The sequence below is a fragment of the Siphateles boraxobius genome, unplaced genomic scaffold, assembly GCF_051911475.1.
Source record: "Siphateles boraxobius isolate OS27281-9 unplaced genomic scaffold, OSU_SipBor_1 104, whole genome shotgun sequence".
NCBI lineage: Eukaryota > Metazoa > Chordata > Actinopteri > Cypriniformes > Leuciscidae > Siphateles > Siphateles boraxobius.
In genome coordinates this window covers 2445571-2470295 of record NW_027508705.1, presented here as the reverse complement: position 1 = coordinate 2470295, position 24725 = coordinate 2445571, and the positions used below count along the sequence as shown (strand labels likewise).

Sequence of the window (24725 nt, the reverse complement as noted above, 5' to 3'; positions counted from 1 at the left end):
TTTAAAACAAACGGCAAACAGAGGAGTGTCTGTGAACGAGACAGAGCTCGTGATAAAACAAGAATTAACATCGGCTTGGCTTTTCAGAGATGGCGAGAACTGATGGGTTTTAAAATTTTTTAATGTTTTTATTTCTCAACAGCTGAGTAATGTATTTTATTGAACAGATAAACTATCATATCCATCTCTCTAACAGAGTTCACTGTAAAGCATTATCTATTATGAAGGGTCGTTTAATTATGGTTGTTGTAGCTGTGCTGGAATTTATTTTCAAGGAAGGAAGTACCCGTCTAATAATGGGTAAAAAAACCCTCTCTTAAACCTAGTATTGAATGTTTTATGAGCAGTAGGATAATCTCCCTCTCTTTTTTTAGTTATGAGAAAGAACCATATTCATGCAGAGCCGAAGCATAACCAAACCAATGTCTTTCCAGAAAATACATGCGTTTTTTTAACCACTAAAAGACCAAAATTTACAAAGCGTACCTTTAAAAATATAAAAATAAAAGCTAATTCAAAAACATTATAATAAAAAAAATGCTAAAATAACATTGATCAGCATGAAATCAAATTGGGCCCAATTACTTTAAGGTATGTTTCTGGCCTTGGCTATAATGGTTGACTACTACTAACAATATCAGAAAAATTATATTTTTGAGGAATAATTAGTTTAAAAATGACTCATTCATTTATCAATTATATTTTTTACTTCAATTGAAAAAAGGACAGGGAGGTCACAATATACAGGATATTGAAACTTTATTGGCCCAAGTAACATTAGATTACATCAACATTTGCACTTTGTTGTTTTTTTATTTTATTTGTCAAACTTGAAAGGTTTTACAGTTAACAGTTAAGAAGCGCATGTTCTTTTGAAGTGGTTTATTTGTGCCCATGATTTATTATCCATACCGAGGAACCAGAGCTCCAGAATAACACACTCCCAGCAACTGAGGTTATCCCAATCCGACCCGCAAGTCAGATGGAAAAAAGTGATGCTATGATGAGCTTTATCGCCTTTACATATTTAACGAGCAAAAGCTGATTCAATATCCGGCACCTTCAGCCCACTGTCCAGATGACTGGTGTAAAATGAGTGTTCAGATCTGTAACATTTCATTACAGTCTGCAGTAGGGCTGCACGATATTGAAGGAAAATGCGATATGCGATACGATAATGCTTAAAATAAACTTAAATTATATTAAAAATATATTTAAAATGATATAACCTACATGTTTCTTTTTGTGACAATAAAACATTCCCACAACTTCTGAAAGTGAACAGCAGTGTTTTACTGTCGCATAAGAAGTGTTATTTTAACATCAGTGTAAACCAGCGGGTTCAGCTTATCCTACATTAGGTTTAGTTAAAAACAGAAACTGAATAATCAAATGTAAAAATAAAACTCTGCTTAGTTTTCACTGAATTAATTAAAAATATATATACTGATTCTTATTAAAACTACAAAAGTTATTCAGCCAAGAACAATGAGTGATTTTGTCTTTGTCTTTTGTTCATGATCCAAGTTATTGCAAGCTGTTGCGATATGCATATCGCGGTATATACATTTGTGATATTTCGATAATTTCGATATATTGTGCAGCCCTAGTCTGCAGTCTTACAATTACATTCATGCATTTGGCAGACGCTTTTATCCAAAAAAACCTTACATTGCATTTCAAGGTACACATTTACATTCTTAACAGTTCTTGCTTTCCCTGGGAATCGAACCCATGACCTTGAGTTGCAAGCGCCGACACTCTACTTCTTGGCCTGGCGCCTCATGTTGCGTGACTAGCAAAGATGATGAATCAATCAGGTCTAGACTAGCAGAATACTCAATGATAATCTCCTCTACCTGTTCTTTCAATAGATAGCCTCGGGTTAAATCTCTCTAACAAATGTCAAATCACACTTGAAGCAACTCTATTGACTAGTAGGGAATATTACAGCATCTCACATATCAAGTCAAAGAGCAGAATCCTATTCCAAAGCGGATGCCGGATGCATATCAATGCTTCAGTGTTTAAAATAGCTTGTTGTTAAATTCTGTGTGAACATTAGAAGCCACATAAATATGTCTGCTCTGATCTGCCAACATGAAAGATAAAAAAACACATTATGAAACCTAGTATTAGAGACGGTAATCCTACTTTAGTTCAGTAGACGTTGTCAATCAGGAGTGTTTCCTGTGGCCGTTCAGTTGTCCAACGATGTGACTCACAGCACAATGAATCATTTTTCTCCCCTGACCCTATGGGCTCTATCATGTTATGGACTAAAGTCCTAAATGTGTCATAAAAATCTAGGAATGTACTAGAACAGGGGTCTCAAACTACAGTCTTAGTGTTAATAGTTTATCCTTAAATCCCAAAATTACTTTATGCATTCCGGTTTAGCCTTTAACTTTATGTTATAGCTTACTTATAGGAAGAAAAAAAATTGTTATTAGAGAAAAACAATGTTAGAGCTCAAAACAGGAAGTGATTAATGATTGCTCTAGCTCTAGATAAGCAGGGACATAAATTGGGTAAATGGTTGTTCACAATGACTTGTACCGTTCACGTTATTCCTCTGTTGCTATAAATATGATGGTTTATTTGTGCTCTCTTTTGTCTAAAACAGAGCTGTAATTGAGCATCCACTGGGACTTTGTGCTATAAATACACCATCCAGTTTAAATATTACACTCATCAGCAGTGATATGATTTTAATCTACTTAAAATGTCTATGAACGGTATCTGTGTCATGTACAAAAAAAATACACATACATACATAAATAAATACATATACATTAGGGGTGTAACGGTACACAAACATGAGGCTTCGGTACAGGTTCGGTACAACAGGGGGGATAAAACATTTTTTTAAATAAATGTGTCTGTATTTAAATAAATTCAATTTAGATTAAAAATTAAAAAAATGTATAAAGGATAAAAATATATCTTAGTTAATACTGTAAACTATATAGAGAGCCCTTACTTACACATTACAATACTATTAGAGGTTAAAATTAACAACAGAGGCCAAATTATTAAATTAAGTTGCTATTTATTTTTAGATATAATAATCACTCAAACAAAAAAAATGTGTCACTTTTTTTAAACATTAAATAATCAAGACATATATATATATATATATATATATATATACACACACACACACACACACACAGGATATATAGATAGATAGATTGGTTGAGAGATTTAAGCATATCGATCGATCATCTCTTCTTCTGTGATTTCTACTTGTAGCAAACAGTGTTGCATTACCGCACGCCCCCTTCTGGACTGGAGTGTGGCGCACCTGTGACTGCATGCACAGAAGCGTGATGTCTGTACCGTACGGGACGAACACAATGTACCGTTACACCCCTAATATACATACATACATACACACACACATACTCACCGGCCACTTTATTAGGTACACCTGTTCAACTGCTTGTTAACGCAAATATCTAAATCAGCCGATCACATGACAGCAACTCAATGCAATTAGGCATGTAGACACAATCAGTACGATCTGCTGAAGTGCAAACTGAGCATCAGAATGGAGAATAAAGGTGATTTAAGTGACTTTGAACGTGGGATGGTTGTTGGTGCCAGACGGGCTGGTCTGAGTATTTCAGAAACTGCCGATCTACTGGGATTTTAACAACCATCACGATTGGGAATGAACTATAAAACGTTGATTGTCTGGCGAGTTGGATGAAGTGTGATCCATGTGTGCCTTTGATACAGTTCACAAACTGACACTGAGAAAGACGGAGGGGTGCTTCAGGCCTAGTTCACACTTACATGGGTATTTTTATAAAGCACGGTTTAAAAGAAAATCTTCTTCCACATGAAAAACACGCTATGAAGCGCTGTCAAGAGCATGCCAAACCAGCAGGTGTCGATATAACCCTAACCGTAAAGCCAATTTAGCCAATCAGAAGCCTGAAAAAAAGGTTATCACCGGTTCTGGTAGGCTAACATCGTGTTGTCATAAGCGGCGTCCTGCGGAGTATTGCATTCGAACGCCTCTGTTCTACAATATAATGGGAGAACTGTGCAGGTATCTGTACACGTGATAAGCCCTGTTAGCACAATATTTCGGCTACGTCCGGCATTGCACAGACTCGCCTCATGTAAACAAAGGAGATAGCGGCGCACAATCTGACGTCAAACAAAGGACATAACAGCGCGCACTCCGACGTCACAAGCCAAAATCTAAGACAACACTGCAACCGGAGTTTCTAAAAATCTTCAGGAGTTTTCAAAAAAGTTTGGTTTCAGTGAGCGGATACTGCGTTTGACTGAGGAAGAACGGCCAAACCGCAAAGATAAATCTGTGGTTTTGAAAATAACGTGTCCGTGTGGGACAGGGCCTCAGTTTACCTGACTGTAACTGCCATTCAGAGGCTAAAGCATTGGGTGAGAGACAAAACATTCAAAACAGGAACAACATCCACAGAGGCTTGGAGCACTTCATTATTAACAAGCACCTGAGCTGGGCAGCGTTCGCTTCTACTGGCCCTTCCTCACTTCTGTTCAGCCCTGCAGTGAATAATTGAACACAGCAAAGGTTCATATATCTCTGTTTTTGCACACACACACAAAAAAGTCTTGTTTTCTAGGAACTTGAGGAGGGGTGAATATTATAACTCTGTTCAGTATATCAAGTCTCTATACCTCTTGTTGAGTCAGACTAACTCACACATCACTCTTTATGGAGAATAATTATGGATAGAAAATACAGAAAAATCTGCCTTTGGACAACGATCAGGAGTAATATCTGAGCATATATCACCTAGGGACCATAAATATTAATAAATGACTTATAAAATCTCCTAGACCTCGGGTCTTAAACTACTGGCCCGCGTTTCATACGGCCTCTCGAGTGTTAATAGTTTATTCTTGAATACAAACAAAAAAGTGGACTTTATGCATTTTGGTTTAGCCTTTAATTTAATCTTATAGCTTCCTTATAGGATTATTAAAATAAATATGCACACACAGGAAAGACCTCAAATGATTAATGATTGCTCTTGCTCTAGATACGGAGGGATGTAAAATAAATTGGGTAAATGATTCTGTTTACAATTACTTGTATTGTTCACTTCTTTCCTCTGTTGCTGTAAATATGATGGTGTATTTGTGCTCTCTTGTGTGGCTGAAGAAGAGGAATAATCTGAAAGCGTGTAACCTTGCGAATATGGCTGTACACTGTCAAAATTTTATTTATATCATTCTTCACGGTAATGTACACTCAATTATGTTTTAATTGACTGTAAACATTTAATTGTTTAAACTTGTAAAATGTATTCTTATTAAATAAAAACTTTTTTCAATAGTACAGAGAGACCCTTGCAAAAATAAAAAAATACACACTTCCGAGAAACTTTTGTGTGCGCACAAGAATTTTTTGCGTGTTCACGTGTTATAAATTTGAGTTTATTTATACTATAGCCTATTTCTTTTGTGCATCTCTGCCATCCATACTAGGAAGAAAACAAGAGCATGGATGTGCATGAATTAATAGAGATCTATTTGGTCAAATATTGGCTTTCGTAAGGGCAGTACTTTTAATATCAAGGCCTTATGTCCGCTTCAACGCATCCTCTGTGAAGACCAAGAAACCGGGCTGTGAAATGGTCTTATGCCTCAACAACACGGCTATGTACATCGTCCTATTTGCCAAGTTCAAGGGGCCATTAAAAAAAAAGATCGGTACAGTAAAAACTGCTCAAGATTTGCCTCTGCTTAGGGCAGTACGTCTGCTCAAGAAGTGCTGTTAAAGTCAGCATTTCTCCTCCATCTGTAAGGATTTTTTAGATTGTCCATTAGAGTTTTATATGGGACAATATAAATATACTGCCCTAACAAAATTCAAATTGTGCCATGAGGACATTTCACAGACATTTCACGGTGTGGTTTCTTGGCTGTCACAGAGGAAGCGGTAAACCGGAGATTACCTTGATATTACAGGTATTGCCCTAACAAAAGATAAAATTTGCATTTTTTACTGGGCTAATCTTTTTTATGAACCCGTAATCCATGCTCTCGTTTTCTAGTAAGATGGCAGAGACCCACAAAGGAAATAGGTTATAGTAGGGCTGCACAATTAATCGAATTTCTAATTGTGATTACGGGTGCCCCAACTACGTAATTGTTCAAAGCCACGATTAAAAAGAAAAAAAATCCACTTTCATTCTTCTGCGTGCTTACGAGATGTGTTTGGAGCATGTTATGTTGTGAGAGGCTTATCACGACTACTTCAGAGAACACAGGACAATAGGAACTACCAGTGACGTAAGTGTACGCTGATTGGTCGAAAACGCGCAAAACACCGACACCCGCCATATTTTAAAAAAGTTATGTAAACTCACAGATTATAGCCTATATATTTACTCCACAATCTAACTATGAACATGGAAAACAGTGATAGATGGACTTCTAAACCTTGGACCAAGCCAAACATGATTATGTATTTCTGCTCAGCTAGCGACACTGGACATCTAAAAGTCACAACAAAAAGTGCGAATCCAACCAGGAAAACGGCCATAGGGAACCATTAGTTCTCGGGAACCACCCTAGTGGCTAGTTCCTATAACTATCCGGTGCGAAAACCCCTATTATTATACCATGCATTTTTTTAACTTTTTTTTTTATTTAAAAAAGAAACCAAACCAATGTATAGTTGACATTTGAGTCATAACCTAATGTTATAAAAAAAGTAATACAAGTTTTTCAGGAAGAGTTTTCAGCTTGTTTTTTTATTTATTTTTTATAAAAATATGGCATGCAGTTGCTTCAAACAATGGTATAAAGCTATTCAAAACCTCATTCAATGTAAATTGTGATAATCGTAATTAATAATCGCAATTATAATTTCAAGGGAATAATTGCCAATTATGATTTTTGTCATAATCGTGCAGACCTAGGTTATAGTATACACACAAACTAGAAATTGTAACCTGTGAGCACATTAAAAAAATCCCCTTTCACACATTAACATTTTCTTGTGCGCACACGAAAGTCTATGTATATTTTTCCCAAAATGGTCCCAATTTTTTTGAAAAATAGCCACTTGACTAGGTGATGTTCAAGGCAAATTAGTATGAAACCCCATTACTTATTACTCTGAGAGGAACTGGGCAATTCATTATGCAAAAGATCCAATGTTAAAACATGTCAATGAGGAACACTACAAACTAGATTACAGAAATAAATCCCAGCTAATAAGAACAGGCAAGAACAAAAACCTGACCACTTATCAGCAGTTACTGCACAGTATAATAGAGATAAAGTATAAATGATTTATTTCCAGGAAACTACTTGCGTTAAATTACAGCTGTTCGGCAAGATCAGATACAGAAAATGTAGCTCTACATTGAGAATCAGAAGAGACACAGACACATAAAGTTACAGAACAGCATCAAAATACTGCTTGGCATCGCCCCTCACCTCAAGTGTGCATGTTGCATTCTCCAGAGTCATCGCCCCAAGTGGGTCCACCGGTCGCCAAGGAAACTCAATCTAGCTCTCGTCTCGCTCCTCTTCCTCCCGCTCCTCCTCCCCCGTTCAGCATGTGAACCTCAGGGCTATCAATGACCTGAAACAAAAGCAGGTGGATGGAAAAACACGAGCGTCATTGGCGGCAGAGGAGTTCGCTGCCAATCATCCAGGCCCGGGATTAAGTGTCAGCGAAGACGCGACAGGGCCCGTGGGACGGCTGGAGCGTGTCTCAAATGAACGTCTGCCTGACTGCTTTGCATTCACACTCACTGATTCGCTCACTATAAGCGCAGGCATAGAGCAGTTAGATGCTAATTAAGGTGTGTTCCATTAGGAGAAAGTGTCTTGATTAATGGATGTGAGGGACAGCTCTGCGGAAAGCTGGATATTCCCCTGACACTGCACACCAAACAAACTGCCTGGCACATGACGGGACTCAATGAAGCTTGGGGGGGCGCAAGAGCAAGCAGAGAGTGAGAGCTTAAACGTATGTGATGGCGACTCCAGACCAATCTGAAAGTGTTTCTTTGCAGCAAGTTCTTGTGTAAGCAGATCTGCCCTTTAGATTACCCTGCAGAGTTTGTGAATTCCCCATCAAGAGATTATTTTCTGCTTAAGTTTTATTCTTAAAGTTCTTCCTGTTTGACATTAATAAATAATAATTAAAAAGCCCAAATGTGTGAATATAATCCTTAATAAAATCTTTTCCTAATAGTAAGCATCAAGCCCTGCACGGTTTGTTTCATTTTTTCTAAGTGGAAAAATTCAGGAGTGCGTTAAAAAAACAACGAATAAACTTCAAAAAGATGAGGAGGGAGATTAATATGCATCTACCACATATTACAATATAAACAACAAAGTAAACATTATAGTCATAATTAGAATGCGCAAAAGCACTACATTTTGACTTTGAACGTGCAACACTTTTTATTTAATGAAATGTCGTCTTTTGATGTTTAATAATCACACTAGGCTGTATCGTGTTTCCTGTTTTTCCATCCCCAAATTGAGGGCCTCTTAAAACGACCATTAAGACGTGTGTTAAACCATTTAAAGTGCTTTTAGGCTTAAAATCCCCTATTATGCTATTTCAGATATTACTTTTCATGCCGTGTGTAATAGCTGACTGTGAATGTAAAAGGTCTGCGAAGTTTAAAAAGTAGATAAATGGAGTTATTGTCTCCCGAAAGAAAGAACCGATCCTGAATTGCCTGAAATGAGTCGTCAGTAATTCCAGTCTCACTTCCTGCCTGAACCTATGTAGGTTTGTAACAAATCTGCATAATGCCAGTCTAGGCTCTTTATTGGCTGCCCGCAAACAACGTTTGTTTGTTCATTAAATTGTTTACTCCATGTTAGCATCAAGGCTATTTACATGGCAAACACAAGGTCAATATCACAATCCATAAAATGTTAATTATTATAGAAAACATTTCAACTTGACATAAAATAGAAAATCTGAATAGGATTCAGGTGATGCATTCTAAAATAATCCATGTAAACATGGTTTCTGAATAAAAGCTTTTTCTAGCAGTATCATAAAAATTACTGTCCAACCGAATACGTTTAACAGTCTCTTGACACGAGAGACATAAAGGAGGAACTTCACCCATCAATAGAAACTCATGTGTAAGTCTTGAGTGACCCAGTTGGCCCTGCGAACAACAACTACTTTGCCTCAGAAAACACAGTAGATGTAGCTCGAGTTGGAGGAGGAGTTTGGTTCGTGTTGTCGACATGCTAAGACATCGTTTCCTGCGCTCCGACAGCAAGTTCAGTTTGCTGCACTTCAAAAGAATGAGGATTTGAGCTGGAATTGATACGGCAAAACTGACTACATCGTTACCGTTTAGATCACAGTTTATCAAGTGCTGAGGAAGATCCGGAGCTGAAATTAGGTAATGGCCATTTATTTTCCAAAGCGCGACCAATTACAACAGATTGGGCCATTCGACCAATCAGAGTAGAGTCTGCTCTTGGAAAAGTGGGGGTTAAAGAGACTTTAGAGTCTTTTACCATTTAGACACTGAGAAAACAGGTAATGCTGCAATGCATATTATAAAAATTTAAGTGTTTTTGAACTTGAATGCATGTAAACCCATTGTAGGAGACCCCAAAAATAAATTTATCATAATAGGGATACTTTTTATGACCTTTTATGATTTTACAAAATGTTTTTTCGCACCAGCCTGAAATGTAAGTAACCCTGAACAGGTTGATTATCTGGTTCATGTGTGTTTGACTGGGGTTGGAGGATGGTGGTTCTCCGGGAGAAGGGTTGGAGACCCCCGCTTTAAATCTTCTCACAGTTAAGTAGAGATCGGAAAAAAAAATACGATAGGTTCATGGCACAAGCAGAATCGAACTCCTTTCTCCTGCATGAGCGCCAATGCCTTACTGTTAGGCCACGGCTCAGACTTAACATTAACAAGTTTTAAAAGGTTCACACTTTTAAATATGCATGAAATTACATTAATAAACTGAGTGTAATCTAATCCACTTACTCTACTTAGAGAAGAGAAGCCGGCTGACCACATTGAACAGAAAACTGCAAGAGCAATAAAACCCCAAGAAAATCAATTACATGGCTGTTTAAGCAAAGCAAGACCGCTGTTCTGTATTCCTGTACAGTTCCATTGAAAAAACAAGATAAAGAGAAACACTTAACAGATGTTGCAAGAGACTGTCTCAAAGACAACAGCCGGTTTCCCAGGCCCATCACCGTGATTGATGTCAATGAAGACACCCAATGTTCCTAGAGGTTCAACGCTTTAACCAGGTACGAAATAAACAAAAGACCTAGATTTAGTCCAGTCACGAAATAAACAAAAGACCTCGATTTAGTCCAGTCACATTATTTAGTACTGGCTGAAGAAGTCTTAAGTAACTCAAGAGCTGTAAAAGCTGCACCAAACTCAAAAGGCTTTTCAAAACTCGTTGCATTCTTCACTTAAAGACCAGACGCCCATGCTGGGCAGGCTTGCACTTTGGCTAATGGTGTCTGGCTTTTGACTAGCATGAAAGCACTGGAATCAGATTAAGGCGTAAAATTTGCCATTATGTATAGAGGTCCACTGCACAGCAGGATGAAACATGATGGGAACATCTTTAGCATTATCAGGGAATCATACTGACAAACCAATGGAAAAGGATTTTCTAGGGCTGTCAATTTATTGTGCTAATTTAGTGTGAACACTTAGCGATGCAAGTAATCACAAAGTAATGTGATGAATTTATTCAATTAATCATGGCACCCGACACTATTCAAGCTAGAAGTACCACCTTCATGTGGACTGCCAGATAAATGGGTTTTGTTGGCTAAGTATGTGCTAGGCATTTGTTAAGTGATATGGAATTAAAACAAACAATATATGATTTATGAAGCAACTTTTTGTAACGTATTCAATGTTATTATCTGGCAAGTGTAGATTAATGTGTGTACTTGCAATTAATTTGATAAATGAATTGCCATATCATTGTTAACCGAATCGTTAATTCAATTAACTTGAATCCACCAACAGCCCAAGTATTTTGTTAATCAAGAGCTCAAAATGAAGAGACAGCAGCGTGTAAATGGGCAGCTGTGGATGAGACTAGCTTTGAAAGCTTTGCTAGAGATGTGCTTGATTACATGAACAATGAACGCAGAGCTACTGACAGCAAGACATTCGGGCGGCAGATAAAGGGAACATTTAACAGCACTGCATTGAGAGGTGGACGTATTGTGATCGTGTCAAGCCTCTGCATCATCAGCGACCACGTCATTTTGCATCATAAAGCCCATATGGAAATAGAATGGATCAGTTGTGATTCAGGGTTGTTTCTAACCCTTCACAATATGCAAAAAAGCATGACGCCCGGAACATTTACGGCATCAAGAATACAATCATCATCCTGCATTATAATGCCACGGGTTCAACTCTTTCATCTTTTCTTTTTTGCCGACTGCTCTTAGCTAATGCGCTGAAGAGTGAGTTTTCACCTCAGTAATAATCCAGCAATCTCACCATAATGAAGTGGAGTGGTAAGTGTACCTTTGACAAATTGAATTTGCAGTAATGATATGATCTAATGGGCAAAGGTGACATATTCGTGGGAAGTAATCAGGTGGGAGACTTGTTTTAACTTGCAAGAACAAAAGGAACTGCACATTTGTGGCACATTTCAACGTACTACACATAACAAAAGAAAAGGTGGAATCTAAAATCTAAAGGTGGAATCTAAAAGCTAAAGGTGGAAACTCTCTGTAGAATAACAGAAAAGAACAAGAAAAGATACAGGAATGAGGTATGAATAAGTTACTGCATACAGTATATTTTCATGTAGCCAGAATTTTGACTTTCAGCATAAAGTCTGGTCCACATTATGGCTTATTCTGGTCAAAAACTACCCGATTTTGTTGAGTAAAACTCTTTTCTGTTATATATATATATATTGAAAACCCTAATACACAGTACTATCAGTGGGTTTCTAGTTTACTAGCTGCTAGTACTAAGTGCCTCAAACAAAACTCTGAAGATTTGATGCCACTAACTTTGTTTGGCAAATCCAGAGCTTAGCTCTTCCTCAAAAGCGTTCATTGTATCCGCCTTCTTTTGCAACGCGGAAGTAAGCCGTTTTCTTTGAAAGTGTGAGACTTCTGGTACATTAGACACTATAGGAAAATAACTGGAAGAATACAAAGTGCTGTAAACCGTCAAATAATTTGTGCTAAAAACCACTTCGTTTATGATTACGACAATACATTAAAATAATATAGTAAGAAATATCAGTTTTCAATACCTAATGGCAGGAAAATGCAAAAAAGCTGGCCAATCAGGTTGGAGCTGGTGAATTTTGGAAAGCACTCCCAAGTTTTCTGCAATACGCATCGGACAGTCAGAATTGAAAAAGCCAGCTTGATGAACTAATCTACAATCAACAGTTATGTTGTTTTCTCTGTGTCTTCTGTGAGCATTGTCTACACAAACACAGCTTCCCCCACAAAGGCCTAAATCCTGCTCTGTTGATCAGCATGTAATCCCATCACCCCTCGGCTCCCCGGCACTGGTCACATGGGCTCCGGGTCAGGGATGAATGAAGTGCACACAAACAAACAGAGCTGAGTCACAGAAGATTCTGTCGTTTGTGTGTGTGACGGTTTGAGTCGAGTCAGTGGTTGGGTCTGGGAGCTGTCAGCTCAATGTGTAGCCGACGTTTGATCCTGAGGTCGCGCTTGCTAGCCTGCAGACTGAGCATGTGGACACGGGCATGTGTCTCCCAACAGCATCTGCCAATCCTGACCAGAATGAAGTCAGTCATCGTGACGTTTCCAACACGGCTCGTGTGACCTCAACTCCCCTATTCTGATCCTTTAAAGTCTACAGTATCGTATTTGATGTGCACATTTCTAAGGCCTCTAAATTATCAAAACTTTGTGTACAACAGGTTTTCAGCAATCTAATACATGCCATCTATCATCTGGTTGATAGTTTATACTTTAACAAGTTAAAGTGCTTTTAGTATAATTTGAAAAAATTTCATTTTTGACATACATATGTCAAAGTCACACATACAAGTGTCTTTTTGTTGTGAAACCTTTACTGATTTTTATAAAGCATAAGAATAAATTCTATGTAACTTATTTTTTGTTAGTAATATTTTCAAGATACACGCTTACTTGACTGAAAGAACTTAAGTATACTTTATCCATACCACATCTTTTTTTTTTTTTTTTAGAAAAATCCTGTTAACCCTTTCCCATTGATGGAATTTTACAGTTTTCTGTGTTTTCACTGTTATATGGTAGGGGGCATTATGACACATCTTCTCAAAGAGAACTGAATCTCCAGATTAAAACACGTTGTAGTTTTTGAAAAAGAAAAAAATTAATGAAACTTACCCACATTCACGTGTTGATTAAAAAAATAAGAAAAAAAAAAGAATGCATTAAAGTTTTTTTTTTAAGAAGAGGATGTGTTCTTTATTTTGATCAATTGCAGGTTCAGATATTCATACAACAAAATATTGCAGTGACCATGAAAGTTTTGTGAAAATTATAAAAAATGCTGGCGTTGGCAACTTCTTTTTAGAAAACGCTGGCGGGAAAAGAGTTCAAATGCGCGCATCAAATTTGATCCATTAGACGTTTGAGGAACGTATACTTGTTCCTCTCTCAATCGTAATTGAATAGCATTGCATTAGAAGTTTCGCCCTCCAATGAAAACTACAGAGCTTTGACCATAAAAGCAAGCATTTAAACATCACCTTACTAGCGATTTACATCTAAATATTACGACCAAAAACAGAAAATTGTCAAAAAAGTATAATAGTATACCCTTTTTTTGGATAATACAGTATTACCAAGACTGTTTATATGCATACTGTACTACTGTTGAGTTCCATGTAAATAACATGGTGCATGAATATGGAAATCATTCAGTACCATGGTATAAGTACCTTAAGTTACCAGCCATCAGTGGAGGAAAACCTCTAAAGGTAATAGTTTGTCACTTAATATTTAGTTTTCCTCTCAATGTCAAAAATCACAAACCGGAATTCAACCAAAAAGAAAATTTTACTAATATTGTCACAGTCAAAACTAGTGTTTGTCATGTTGAAATGAAAAACTAGTATGAAAGGCACAAATGTATATTGGTGCAATGAATCAAAAACCGATTACCATGGAAACTATTACCACGGAGACAGGTGCATTTAATTACTCCTGTCTGATTAATTTTGTTTGTGGAGGAAATTAAAAATAAATGAAACTTTAAAGCAGTTTGCAGTTCACAAAAGCATTCTGAGAAGTGTGTCATGCATTTACTTTCTAATGCAATTATTTTCTTTGTGTTGTTCATCTGATTGAGCTCCAGTCTCATAATTGCACGAGATGACAACAGTTTAATTGTTTAATGAATGATTTGGAGCAGCACATTTCTAGATATTGCATGTGCAAGTTTTCACGTTCTAAGACAAAACCTTCAAACCCAAGCAAGTGTCAAATGGTTTGCTTTTCTGCTGTATTCTCACTTTGCATTGAAAAAAACCTATTTGATTCCTGTAAAATAACAGAAATTGCTTTCATAAAACATTATAGTATAATAAAGAACACCTTAATTCTCAATATTATGTAACACAGTATATTCCCTATAAAGGAAGGTTTGTAACCTGAATGTGAATGTTATGTTCAAAATAAAGCCTCTGCAATGCCGTTACGGGACAGGTCACACTAACATATAAACGAATGTCACGTAGATGATCAAAGTGTTATAACTTTTTTACAGTTTACAGCTTTATACTTTACATCTGAACAGTTTTCAGTTGGACAAGCAGCAGAAGACAGATGTAGTTTTGCCTCGGCATTGCCATCAGCAGCATTTTCACATTTTACAATATGGCACACATGTGAAGAGCCACTAACAAAGTTTTCCCTTCTTTTTTTCTGTCTTGGGCTTTGGTACACAATCATTTAATGATCCCTCACCCTGAAAAGGTATTCATTTCTTTCTCTTTTTTTGAAACCTATACTCTAATTATACTCTAACCTATACTAATTTACGGGTGGGACATGTCCCTACCACTTTTTGCTAAGGTCGATATTGTCCCCACCACTTTTGAAACATCTCGCGGCATGGATGTACCAATACAAATAAATAAAATATCTCCAGTTAACTTGCAGAGCATGCATTTCATTCGTCTGTTAAATAAGAGGTGATCTAGCACACTGAAATTTGTCTTTGAAATCAAGTGATCAAAGTGCTCGTTGACTCTGCGATCAGTGGTGCAGAATCAGATAGTGTTCTCGTGACTGGCGCAGTCTTTACACGGACACGCGCTTCAATCCGTTTCAGAGACTCTCTATTTGTTCCGATGAAATCACAAAATAAAATGCACTCAAATGTGTCCCTGCTTCATATACAACCACTGATAAACGATCGGTTTTAATGAGGGAAAAAAATAACGAGTGCGGATTAGAATCCAGGACCCAAACACACTTGGCGAAAGTTCTGCCACTGGACCATTAATGTACACATGTATTTTAGTCAGATTCTATATATTTATTCACGTGAAAATTATCGGTACTAACAACATATATTAGATCTCATTAAACGACAAATTAAACCCAATGTACTATTTAAATGTACCCCACCCACCCAAACACACACACACACACACACACACACACACACACCTGTCCCACCCACACATCTTTGGCCGGATGTAATCAGTGTATTTTTTTTTTGCAAAGTGCAGCAGCATTCCTCTATAAAACACTTATATGGAAAAGTGTGATCACATAAATCAAAAAGCAACAGGCAGTTTTACCAAAGCAACTATTTTGATCATGAGTTTTAATGGAATAGTTCACCTAAAAATGAAAATTATCCCATAATTTTCTCACAGCCGAACACAATCGGAGTCATATTAAATAATACAAACCTGGCTCTTCCCATCTTTGTAATGGCACTGAATAGCACCAGAGTTTTTAAAACTCCAAATCGCGCATCCATCCATCATAAAAGTAATACATATGACGAAAGAAGAGGAAAGTCATATACACCAAGGATGCATTGAGGGCGAGTAGATTTTAGGATAATTTTCACATTTGGGTGAACTATTCCTTTAACTGTGGATTACTGCTTTGTTTAGCTAAATAAAAAAGCCAGATTATCCAACTAATATTTCCATTAACATTTTTCAATCAATTTTATCGACAACCAGCCTTAAAATAATGCTTATACCAATATTCTAAATCTCAAACAGTGGTTCTCAAACTGGGGGGCCTTGAGTTATAAACAGGAGTGTGGCAAGGCTATAGAGATAGTGTACAGGCAGCAGATTGTTATGCAAATTAAACCTCTTCAGGGTGATACAAGACCCACTGCGAAATTATCCCACTTATTATACGGCTATTTAAATATAATTGAACAAAATATTAATTTGACATTTTATTACCTCAAAATGACTCGCAGAACCCGCTTGAGCGGACTGTTATAAGTTGTAGTGGTTTTTGACATGGAATAACAGACCACTATATGAGGCATTGAGGAATAACAGAAATAACGGTTGTTAACATGGAATAACAGACCACTATATGAGGCATTGAGGAATAACAGAAATAACGGTTGTTAACATGGAATAACAGACCACTATATGACGCCATTGAGGAATAACAGACCACTATATGAGGCCATTGAGGAATAACAGACCACTATATGACGCCATTGAGGAATAACAGACCACTATATGACGCCATTGAGGAATAACAGACCACTACAAGATGCAATTGAAGAATCTGAATGGAGTATTGCAGGGAGCCCTGTAAATATATAAATGAATGATGCATGGTTCTGCACTAAGCATGGACCAGTTGGTGAAAGGACTGCCAATGCCAGGTAAACATAAAACAGATGATGAATCTACTTCACTACTATCAAAACAAAGACAAGAAAACATGACTAGTCATATCTTGCCCTCAGATTTACCAGTACAATGGCGGGTGATGAAGAGAGACCACAGTGTGTTGCGTGCCTCAATATATTAACTTCTGACAGTATGAAGCCGAACAAGTTAAGATGCCACTTAGAGACTTCACATTTTAAAGAGAAGCCCATTAAAGTTAAGAAGTTGTAGAATTGTATTTATTACAATGTTTAAAATAAATCCTATATTATTTTCCCAGTAAGGTCATGTCTGAGAGTCTTTATGTGGATACATGCAGATATTTTTCTCTACAAAAAAGGGGCCCAGCAGAAAAAGTTTGGCAACCATTGTTAAAGACAACAAAAGAATAAATCCATAGATTGTGCTCAAATTTTACTCTCACTGATGAGGTTATTCGACTCATATTACATGGTGCAATTGAGGAAAAACTACAAAGTAACCATACATGTACGGATACTGCTGTTAGAAGTTGGAAAGTGGGATTAAATTACACCTTGTGAAGCAGACATCAGCAGGGCTGTTGTTTAAAGGACAGGATACACTTAAAAGTTCTTGAAGATCGCTGTGGCATGGGTTTCATGTGGCATGTGCTAGAAAAAATGCACCAGCCTTTTAACGGGGTCATGTGATGCTTTTTTTATGTTTTCCTGTGCCTTCAGTGTACAATGTAGGGGTGGACGATATGATTAAAATCTTATTTCATGACAACGACAGTTATTTTTGCTTTAGATAAGCTTAACTTATGGTATAAACAAAATTGCATACTATTAAAATGTCATACTTCTTGTCACCAATTTCAATATCACAAAAAAACTAATACTAGACAATGTAAAAAAAAAAAAAAAACTTTCAAGCTTACAGAAGACAAGTAAACAGTGAGTGATAAAAATGAGAACAAAGAAACTAATTACAAGCAAAAGGACACTAAACTACAATAGAACAATAACACAAATGAAATAGACCTACCTGAAAAACTTCAAACACTAGAAATAATAAATAAATTGTATAAAGTAATAAAATTTATAAAAAAAACACTGCAGTCTTCACTGTGTAAATTAAATCTACTTTTATTGAATTGTCTAAACTCGTTAAATCATCTAAATCAACAACATGTATGTTAGTCCCTATACAGACTAAGCTACTGAAAGAAATGCTTCCAGAGGTCATAGATCCTCTTCTTAATATCTTCAAAAACCTCAGCACAGGCCACGTTTCTAACATCTGTAAACCGGCATTCTTCAATCTTAAAAATATATCTAAATTACGACATATGCTCTCAATGAAAAATGCGGAACAGTTAGTTCATGCGTTCATGACATCAAGGCTAGATTATTGTAATGCTATTATGGGTGGTTGCCCTGCACGCTTAATAAACAAACTACAACTGGTCCAAAATGCAGCCGCTAGAGTTCTTTCTAGAACCTTACTACGAACATATTAGCACGGTTCTGTCAACACTGCATTGGCTCCCTATTAAACATCGTATAAATTTGAAAATATTGCTGATTACTTACAAAGCACTAAATGGTTTAGCTCCCCAGTACTTGAGCGAGCTCTAAACGCATTATAGTCCTTCACGTCTATTGCGAAAATTCTGGCCAGTTGATAATATCTAGAATATGAAAATCGATCGCTGGCGGTAGATCCTTTTCTTATTTAGCGCTTGAACTCTGGAACAGTCTTCCTAACATTGTCCGTGAAGCAGACACACTCTGTCAGTTTAAATCCAGACTAAAAAAACATCTCTTTAATCTGGCATATACATAGAAAATTATACATTCCTATTATTCAAATCAGTTAAATGATTATTAGGCTGCATAAATTAGGTCAGCCGGAACCGGGAACACTTCCTATAACGTTACATCATAAGAAGAATGGCATCTACACTAATGTTAGTCTTTCTGTTTATTCCGAGGTTTCCTGTAATCGGCCAGACCCGGGCCGTATCCACTGACTACTACTAGCCATCTGATTGCCAAAGCCTTACCACGCCCCCCACAACTTATCCCTGTTATTTAGTGGCGCTTTGCCGTATAGTCCATGCATTATCATGGAATCATTATCAATAATATTATAGTGACCATTCGCAAAGACCCGCCTTTTTTAGTTACTGTGTGACAAGCCGGCTCTCACGAGTCACGCACATCATGTTCTCACTCACGCAGTGAAAAATACATCGCAGGGCAAAGACTAACGTTACACTGAGTGACTACGCGCCGACATACAAGAGAGAGCTCAGAGCAGCTTACTGTTGATATGAAACAAAGTCTCAACTTTCAAATATTGTCATTTAAGTAATTTAAACAATACCGTTTTTCAAGTTCAAGTCATACCAACGTTAATCTACTGACAGCTTTGTTGTCGGACAAAATTGCGTATTCGGCGTTATGATTGGTCAGGTCGCCTGTCAATCAAACCCCCGTGGGCAGCAGGGCATGGTGAATTGAAATGTCACGTTTTAATTTGATATACCAAATACATTTATTCTATATTTAACTTGTGAACGACCGACCTGATGCTGCACGTAGGCCTATCAGATGATGGCTGCCTGCGCCTTATTAGAATATACGCATCAACCAATCAATCGACTCCACTCTTCACTTCATTCTAGACTATTCTTAAAATTGTCACGCATTATCTTCGTCTTCGATAGCATAGCTAAAAATGTCATCTTAAAAAAAACATGTTTGAGTGGGGCTCAAAAAAGGTATTTAAAAAAAAAAAAGCTAAACAGCAGAGGAAACATGAGCTGCTCAGTAAAATCCCCAAGCTATCTGGTTATTTTACTAATATAAAAAAAAATATAAAGCTGATGATCACGGAGAAGTTGTGGAACAGCAAGTGGGCCGGTGTTCTGACCATGGTTCTGACTATTCATGCTACCCATCGAGATGTGCTACTTACTGGTTATTCGTATGTTCAGACTCATTTTTCTTCTGCTTACCACGCACATAAATCTATGCATCCTTGCTGTGGAGACTTGTAGGAAACTTTGACAGGTCAAAGATGAATATTTGATGATAACTGTTACTTTTCACACCGTTTTAAAAATAAAAGCAGTACAGTATACAGTACTCATAACTTCGAATTTTATTATAATTGTATTTCATATAATAATGTCATTTTTACTTGTTATATCAAATGTGATAATTGCTAGTTCATTTAAAATATCAAAATATGCTCCCCATACACTTACCCTGATTTAAATGAAATAACAATGTTATAATATTGTGAGATTTACACCATTATGGAAACAATAGAGAATGAATTGACATTCTCTGTGATCGATTCACGCTTGGGTAGCACTTTTGAGAAGGCAGCACAAATAGTCAGAACACCGGGCACATGTTGGAGTAGATAAAGACACAGCGTCATCATCGACCCCACCATTTTTCGGTAAGTTTGATTATTAACTTGATGGATGTATGATATTGCTTTTTGTGTTTGATCAAACTCGGTATTCGCCTATTTAAGCATTGTGGTTTAGATACAAATTAATTTAAATGGCTCAGGCACAGTAAGCCGCGGGAGAAATGTATTTTTGTAAATGCTAGTTTTGAGACCATGGTGAACTTGAGACTGTTTTTGCCCAGCGCATTTGAGTTCTGACCCTGAGGTCTTACCGTACGTTCACACCGCCGCCGACTTGAGCGGCAAAGAAACTCTTGACGCCCTGTCAAGGACGCTTGTCAAAAAGTACGGGGAAGCTTGTTGACGCTTTGGTCGCTCTGACGTAGCAGGGAGAAGAGAAGTGTCACAACATGAAATGTCCCATGAGATTGGTGTTTTTGCATTCCACTTCACTGCTTTTCTATTTAACTATGTAAACACGTGCTAGACTGTGTTTTCGAGCTTTGTGTCTTTTGCCGCGTCTCGCGCATGTCACAGCGTTTTAAAAAATGCGTCATTCAAGTTAAAATAAGTTCAACTTTAAGAACAAAAATGTAAACGATCCCAGCTATTTTATCCCATGCCTCGTTCTTTTGTAACTGGTCCCTATAAGCGAACAACGTCATATCATAAATGATAGGAAACCCAGCAACGGCGATTATTGGCTTCTCCTCCATTTTCTCTGAACTAATGTTTTGGTAGGAACGAAAGTTTACATCGTGTGTTTCTCCGGAATCAGCCAGCGCGGAGGATATCCATATTCCGATTGGTTGCTGGCTTTTGCCGCTGCTTGCCGCTGAACCGCGTCATAGCTCATTACCATAAAGTTGAGCTACTTTCAACTTTCTGATTGACGCTCAAGACGCTCAAAACGCCAAAAACGTGACGCCGATGGATTTGACGCTCCTTGCAGCTGAGAGAAGCCAGCTTCCTTTGAAAATGAATGACTTCCGGTAGCTTTGGAAGCTGAAGTCGGCGGCGGTGTGAACGTACAGTAAAAGTGACAGAAGCTGCTAATAAAGCTGCTGTCGCCATTTGTGTCAATAATGTTAATCAAACATCAGAAGGAAAGTAATTTACTGCCCTTGAATGAATCACTTTTGTAAAATAAATAAGAATGATTGTTGAATTTATAGTGAAAACTATGTATTGTATATTTGATTACTTTATACAATATATGTGGGGGTTTTTTTCTCTCTCTCTGTAGTTGGTGACCTAAAGTGGTGGGGGGGCCCTGCAGTAACTCATAGCCCCGGGGCCCAGTGAGCTCTTAATGCGGCCCTGTAAGATGGTGGACCTGCGCCTGGACACAGCCACAACGCATCCCTGAAGTGTGAGCAGAGATTGTGTAAACTAGACTCTCCCCTGTAAGGCCTCATCGGCACGACAGCCATCGCCACTGATCCTCAACAAACTCGTCTCCATACGCGCGTGACTCATATCTTCATCCAGATGAACTGCATAATATTCTGATTGTTCCAAACCAATCTGACTTCTGACCTGTAATGCTGCCTGAATCATAATCATACACTGTTCATTCATTGGCAGAGGAGAACTGAAACTCAGAGTTACAGACAAGACTGGGAATAGAGGTGCTACAAAAACAATATGTGAAAAATAATGGGTTTTGGTTTTTACATAAAGCATGCTAACATTCTATTACACCCATAAACAAATGAATGAACTTAAAATAGCATCATGTGACCCCCTTTAAACATCAGAAATAAAATATGTCACTTTGCGTCGCTTCTAGTTAGGACACAGTGTAAGATGCTTTAAATTCTGCTAAGTGACTCCTTAACGAGAACAAAGCATCTTCAAATTATTCACTACATCCAAAGATTTAAACCACCAGTGAGGAGCAGTAAGAATTATGGCTGAGTATATTAATGCCAAACCAAAGTCCATTCAGAGAACATTCCTTTCAAATCATGCGTTACCCCAAACCAGTAGAGCACAGAACAGTCACACATTATCAGCATTTGACCTTGGCATTATCACTTATTCTAATAGTAAATCAAACCCTGAATAAGGAATGTCTGCACAATTCATAATTTTCCTTTTAAAGGTCATTGAAAGTCTGACAACAAAACCCGCTGTCATCACCAACTTAACCATCATCACTCTCTCTTTATTGAGCTGGGCTTTAATCATGCACATTTAAGTGAGTAGCCAGAAGATTGAGGGAACAAAATGTTTGAGTTTCTTATTTTTGACTTACAAACGGTATAGTCTATTATCATGAATTTCCCTTCACTGTTTAATTATGGATTAGTCCTACATTTCTATAAAAACAGTAATGTGTGTCTGTGTGGGTGAATCTCACTAAGATTTGCTCAAGTCATATTCCACCTTAGTGTCAAAAGTAAAAAAAAAAAAATTTGATTTTTAAAATACACTTAAAATAAAATACACTTCTTTTAGGGCTGGGTGATAAATCGATTTTATCGATTAACTCGAATGTGTAGTTTACGCCGAAAGTTTTTTTATGAAAATCGGTTTTCTCTTTAACTACCGCCGAAGCTACCCTCTGGGCTCCCGTAGTTCCGGGCTCAGCGCTTGCCAGAGATACACAAACAACATGGCAAATGAGCAAGACCGCGGCAGCAGAAGCAGACCCGCCGAAAACATTTACAAGCTGAATCTGCAGGGCCGCCAACTCTCACGAATTCACTGTGAGAGACACAATTTTGTCACTTTTTAGACGCTCTCACGCCACACGTCTCGGTGAATGCTCGATCAACATAAAAAAGATGGCCGCCAACGGGTTTCGATTGTGACAATTTCGCTCTTAACGCGCGAATGGATTCAAAGTGGTCAAGCGTATAACTAGACGCGGTAGGCGCGAATTTGACGCGCTATTCGCGTCCGGTGTGAACGCAGCATAACACATTTATTATATTTTTACCTATATCATTAAAATAGTATAATAGTAGGGAGGTTAAGGCCAAAAAATAGGCCGTTGACTTCAAGTCATGATGCAAAGGTCTCCTTTGGTATGGAAGTACCTTAGGGTCATACAAATCTATTTATCCTAAGACACAAGTGAAATCACACTTTTTTTTTCAAAATGGCCGCCAATGCTCCTAAAATACTCTAGAGCCCATATCTTTGCTTCTGTTATCGCTATAATGACAAATTTGGTGTCAAAGTGTACATTTTTGGGGTCAAGGAATCCAATAAAATTGGTTTCAAGTTTTCCCCATACCATGACAATTGGGGGGTAAATATGCACATTTCACATAAAAATTGTCATCAGAGTGACTTTACTTATCTTTTCGTTCAAAAACTTTAATCTTGTATTTAAGCAGTGCAACTACTTCTGTACATTACATTTGTCCTAAGTAGCATGAGATTTCGACCAGTCAGGAGTAGCCTATAGCATATAAGTTCCCGCAACAACACATCCCATCTGCACCAGGAGCTGTGACAGCTGTTGAAGGTCAGAGGTGACAGGTTAACACTTTGAGGTTCGTATGACTTTCTCATTAAATAGAAAAATGTTTTTAATGTTAGATAACTAATAAATAGCTAGCTAGTTGACTATGGAAAAAAAACCTTAGAGGGAAAACCTCTTTTCTCGACAATACTGAAGCCAAAAATTATCCTTATAATTTTTATTAATTTAAAATACACTTGCTGCAGCTAGCAGACCTAGGCGAGGCAGCTCGCGCGCCTATTGGATGCTATGCGGCAACTGCTGCAACCTATCGAGGCACTGCACGAGACGTGAGCACCAATGGGCGTGGCTTATGCCTATATAAGCCAGAGCTCGATAAGATGCTCCTTAGTTTTCATCGACTGAAGCGAAACCAGATGGTAGCACAAGCACGGCAGGGTTACGCAACACTCATTCCCTCTTCTAGACAGAACCGAGGTTACGTTAGTAACCGTGAACTTCTCTTACGAGTGTACTCTCATGTTCCGTAAGCTAGCTTACGCTACGGGAATCAAATTTAAAACGCCGTGCGTGCTAAATCTACCACAACACTGACCCAAGGGCGAGCGCCCTGAGTTCATATGATATGGGGATATAAAAATGGGCAGCTAGACCTTTATATCAGCCACCAAATGAAACAAATAGCTGTCCTGACCGTCTGAAAGCAGCCGAACGTTCCATGTAAATTATAAAGGGCCCTAACCAGGCAAAGGAGATTCACGTCAGACTCGCTGTCAGATCCAAAGAGAGAATGTCAGATTGAAGAGGCGGTGGTACCAGTGCCAGTCGGTCGCCTTCCAAGGTTTCAGAGCGGCGACACATTTCTGATTAACCCTGAGGCGAAACAGATCGGAGGCCCAAGCTCGAGACGGCACTCGTGCTTTCAGCCACCACTGCAGTGGGCGCATGCGAAGCAGACCCAGCTGGAGTACTGATGATTATGAGGCCATGAGGCCCAGCATTTTCT

At 37.9% G+C, this 24725-nt stretch overlaps 1 protein-coding gene across 6 annotated transcripts in view; it reads right to left on the bottom strand.

Annotated features, from left to right (window-relative positions):
* The window catches only part of tjap1 (tight junction associated protein 1 (peripheral)), a 125940-nt gene that overhangs the window by 69370 nt on the left and 31845 nt on the right, over nt 1-24725 (bottom strand). For 4 of the 6 annotated variants that reach the window (XM_077247006.1, XM_077247007.1, XM_077246989.1 and 1 more), the window contains one exon: nt 7453-7600. The exons of the other annotated variants lie outside the window; for them this stretch is intronic. The gene's annotated coding sequence lies outside the window, so the exon portion shown is untranslated. The remainder of the gene's footprint in view (nt 1-7452; nt 7601-24725) is intronic. 6 annotated transcript variants of the gene reach the window in all.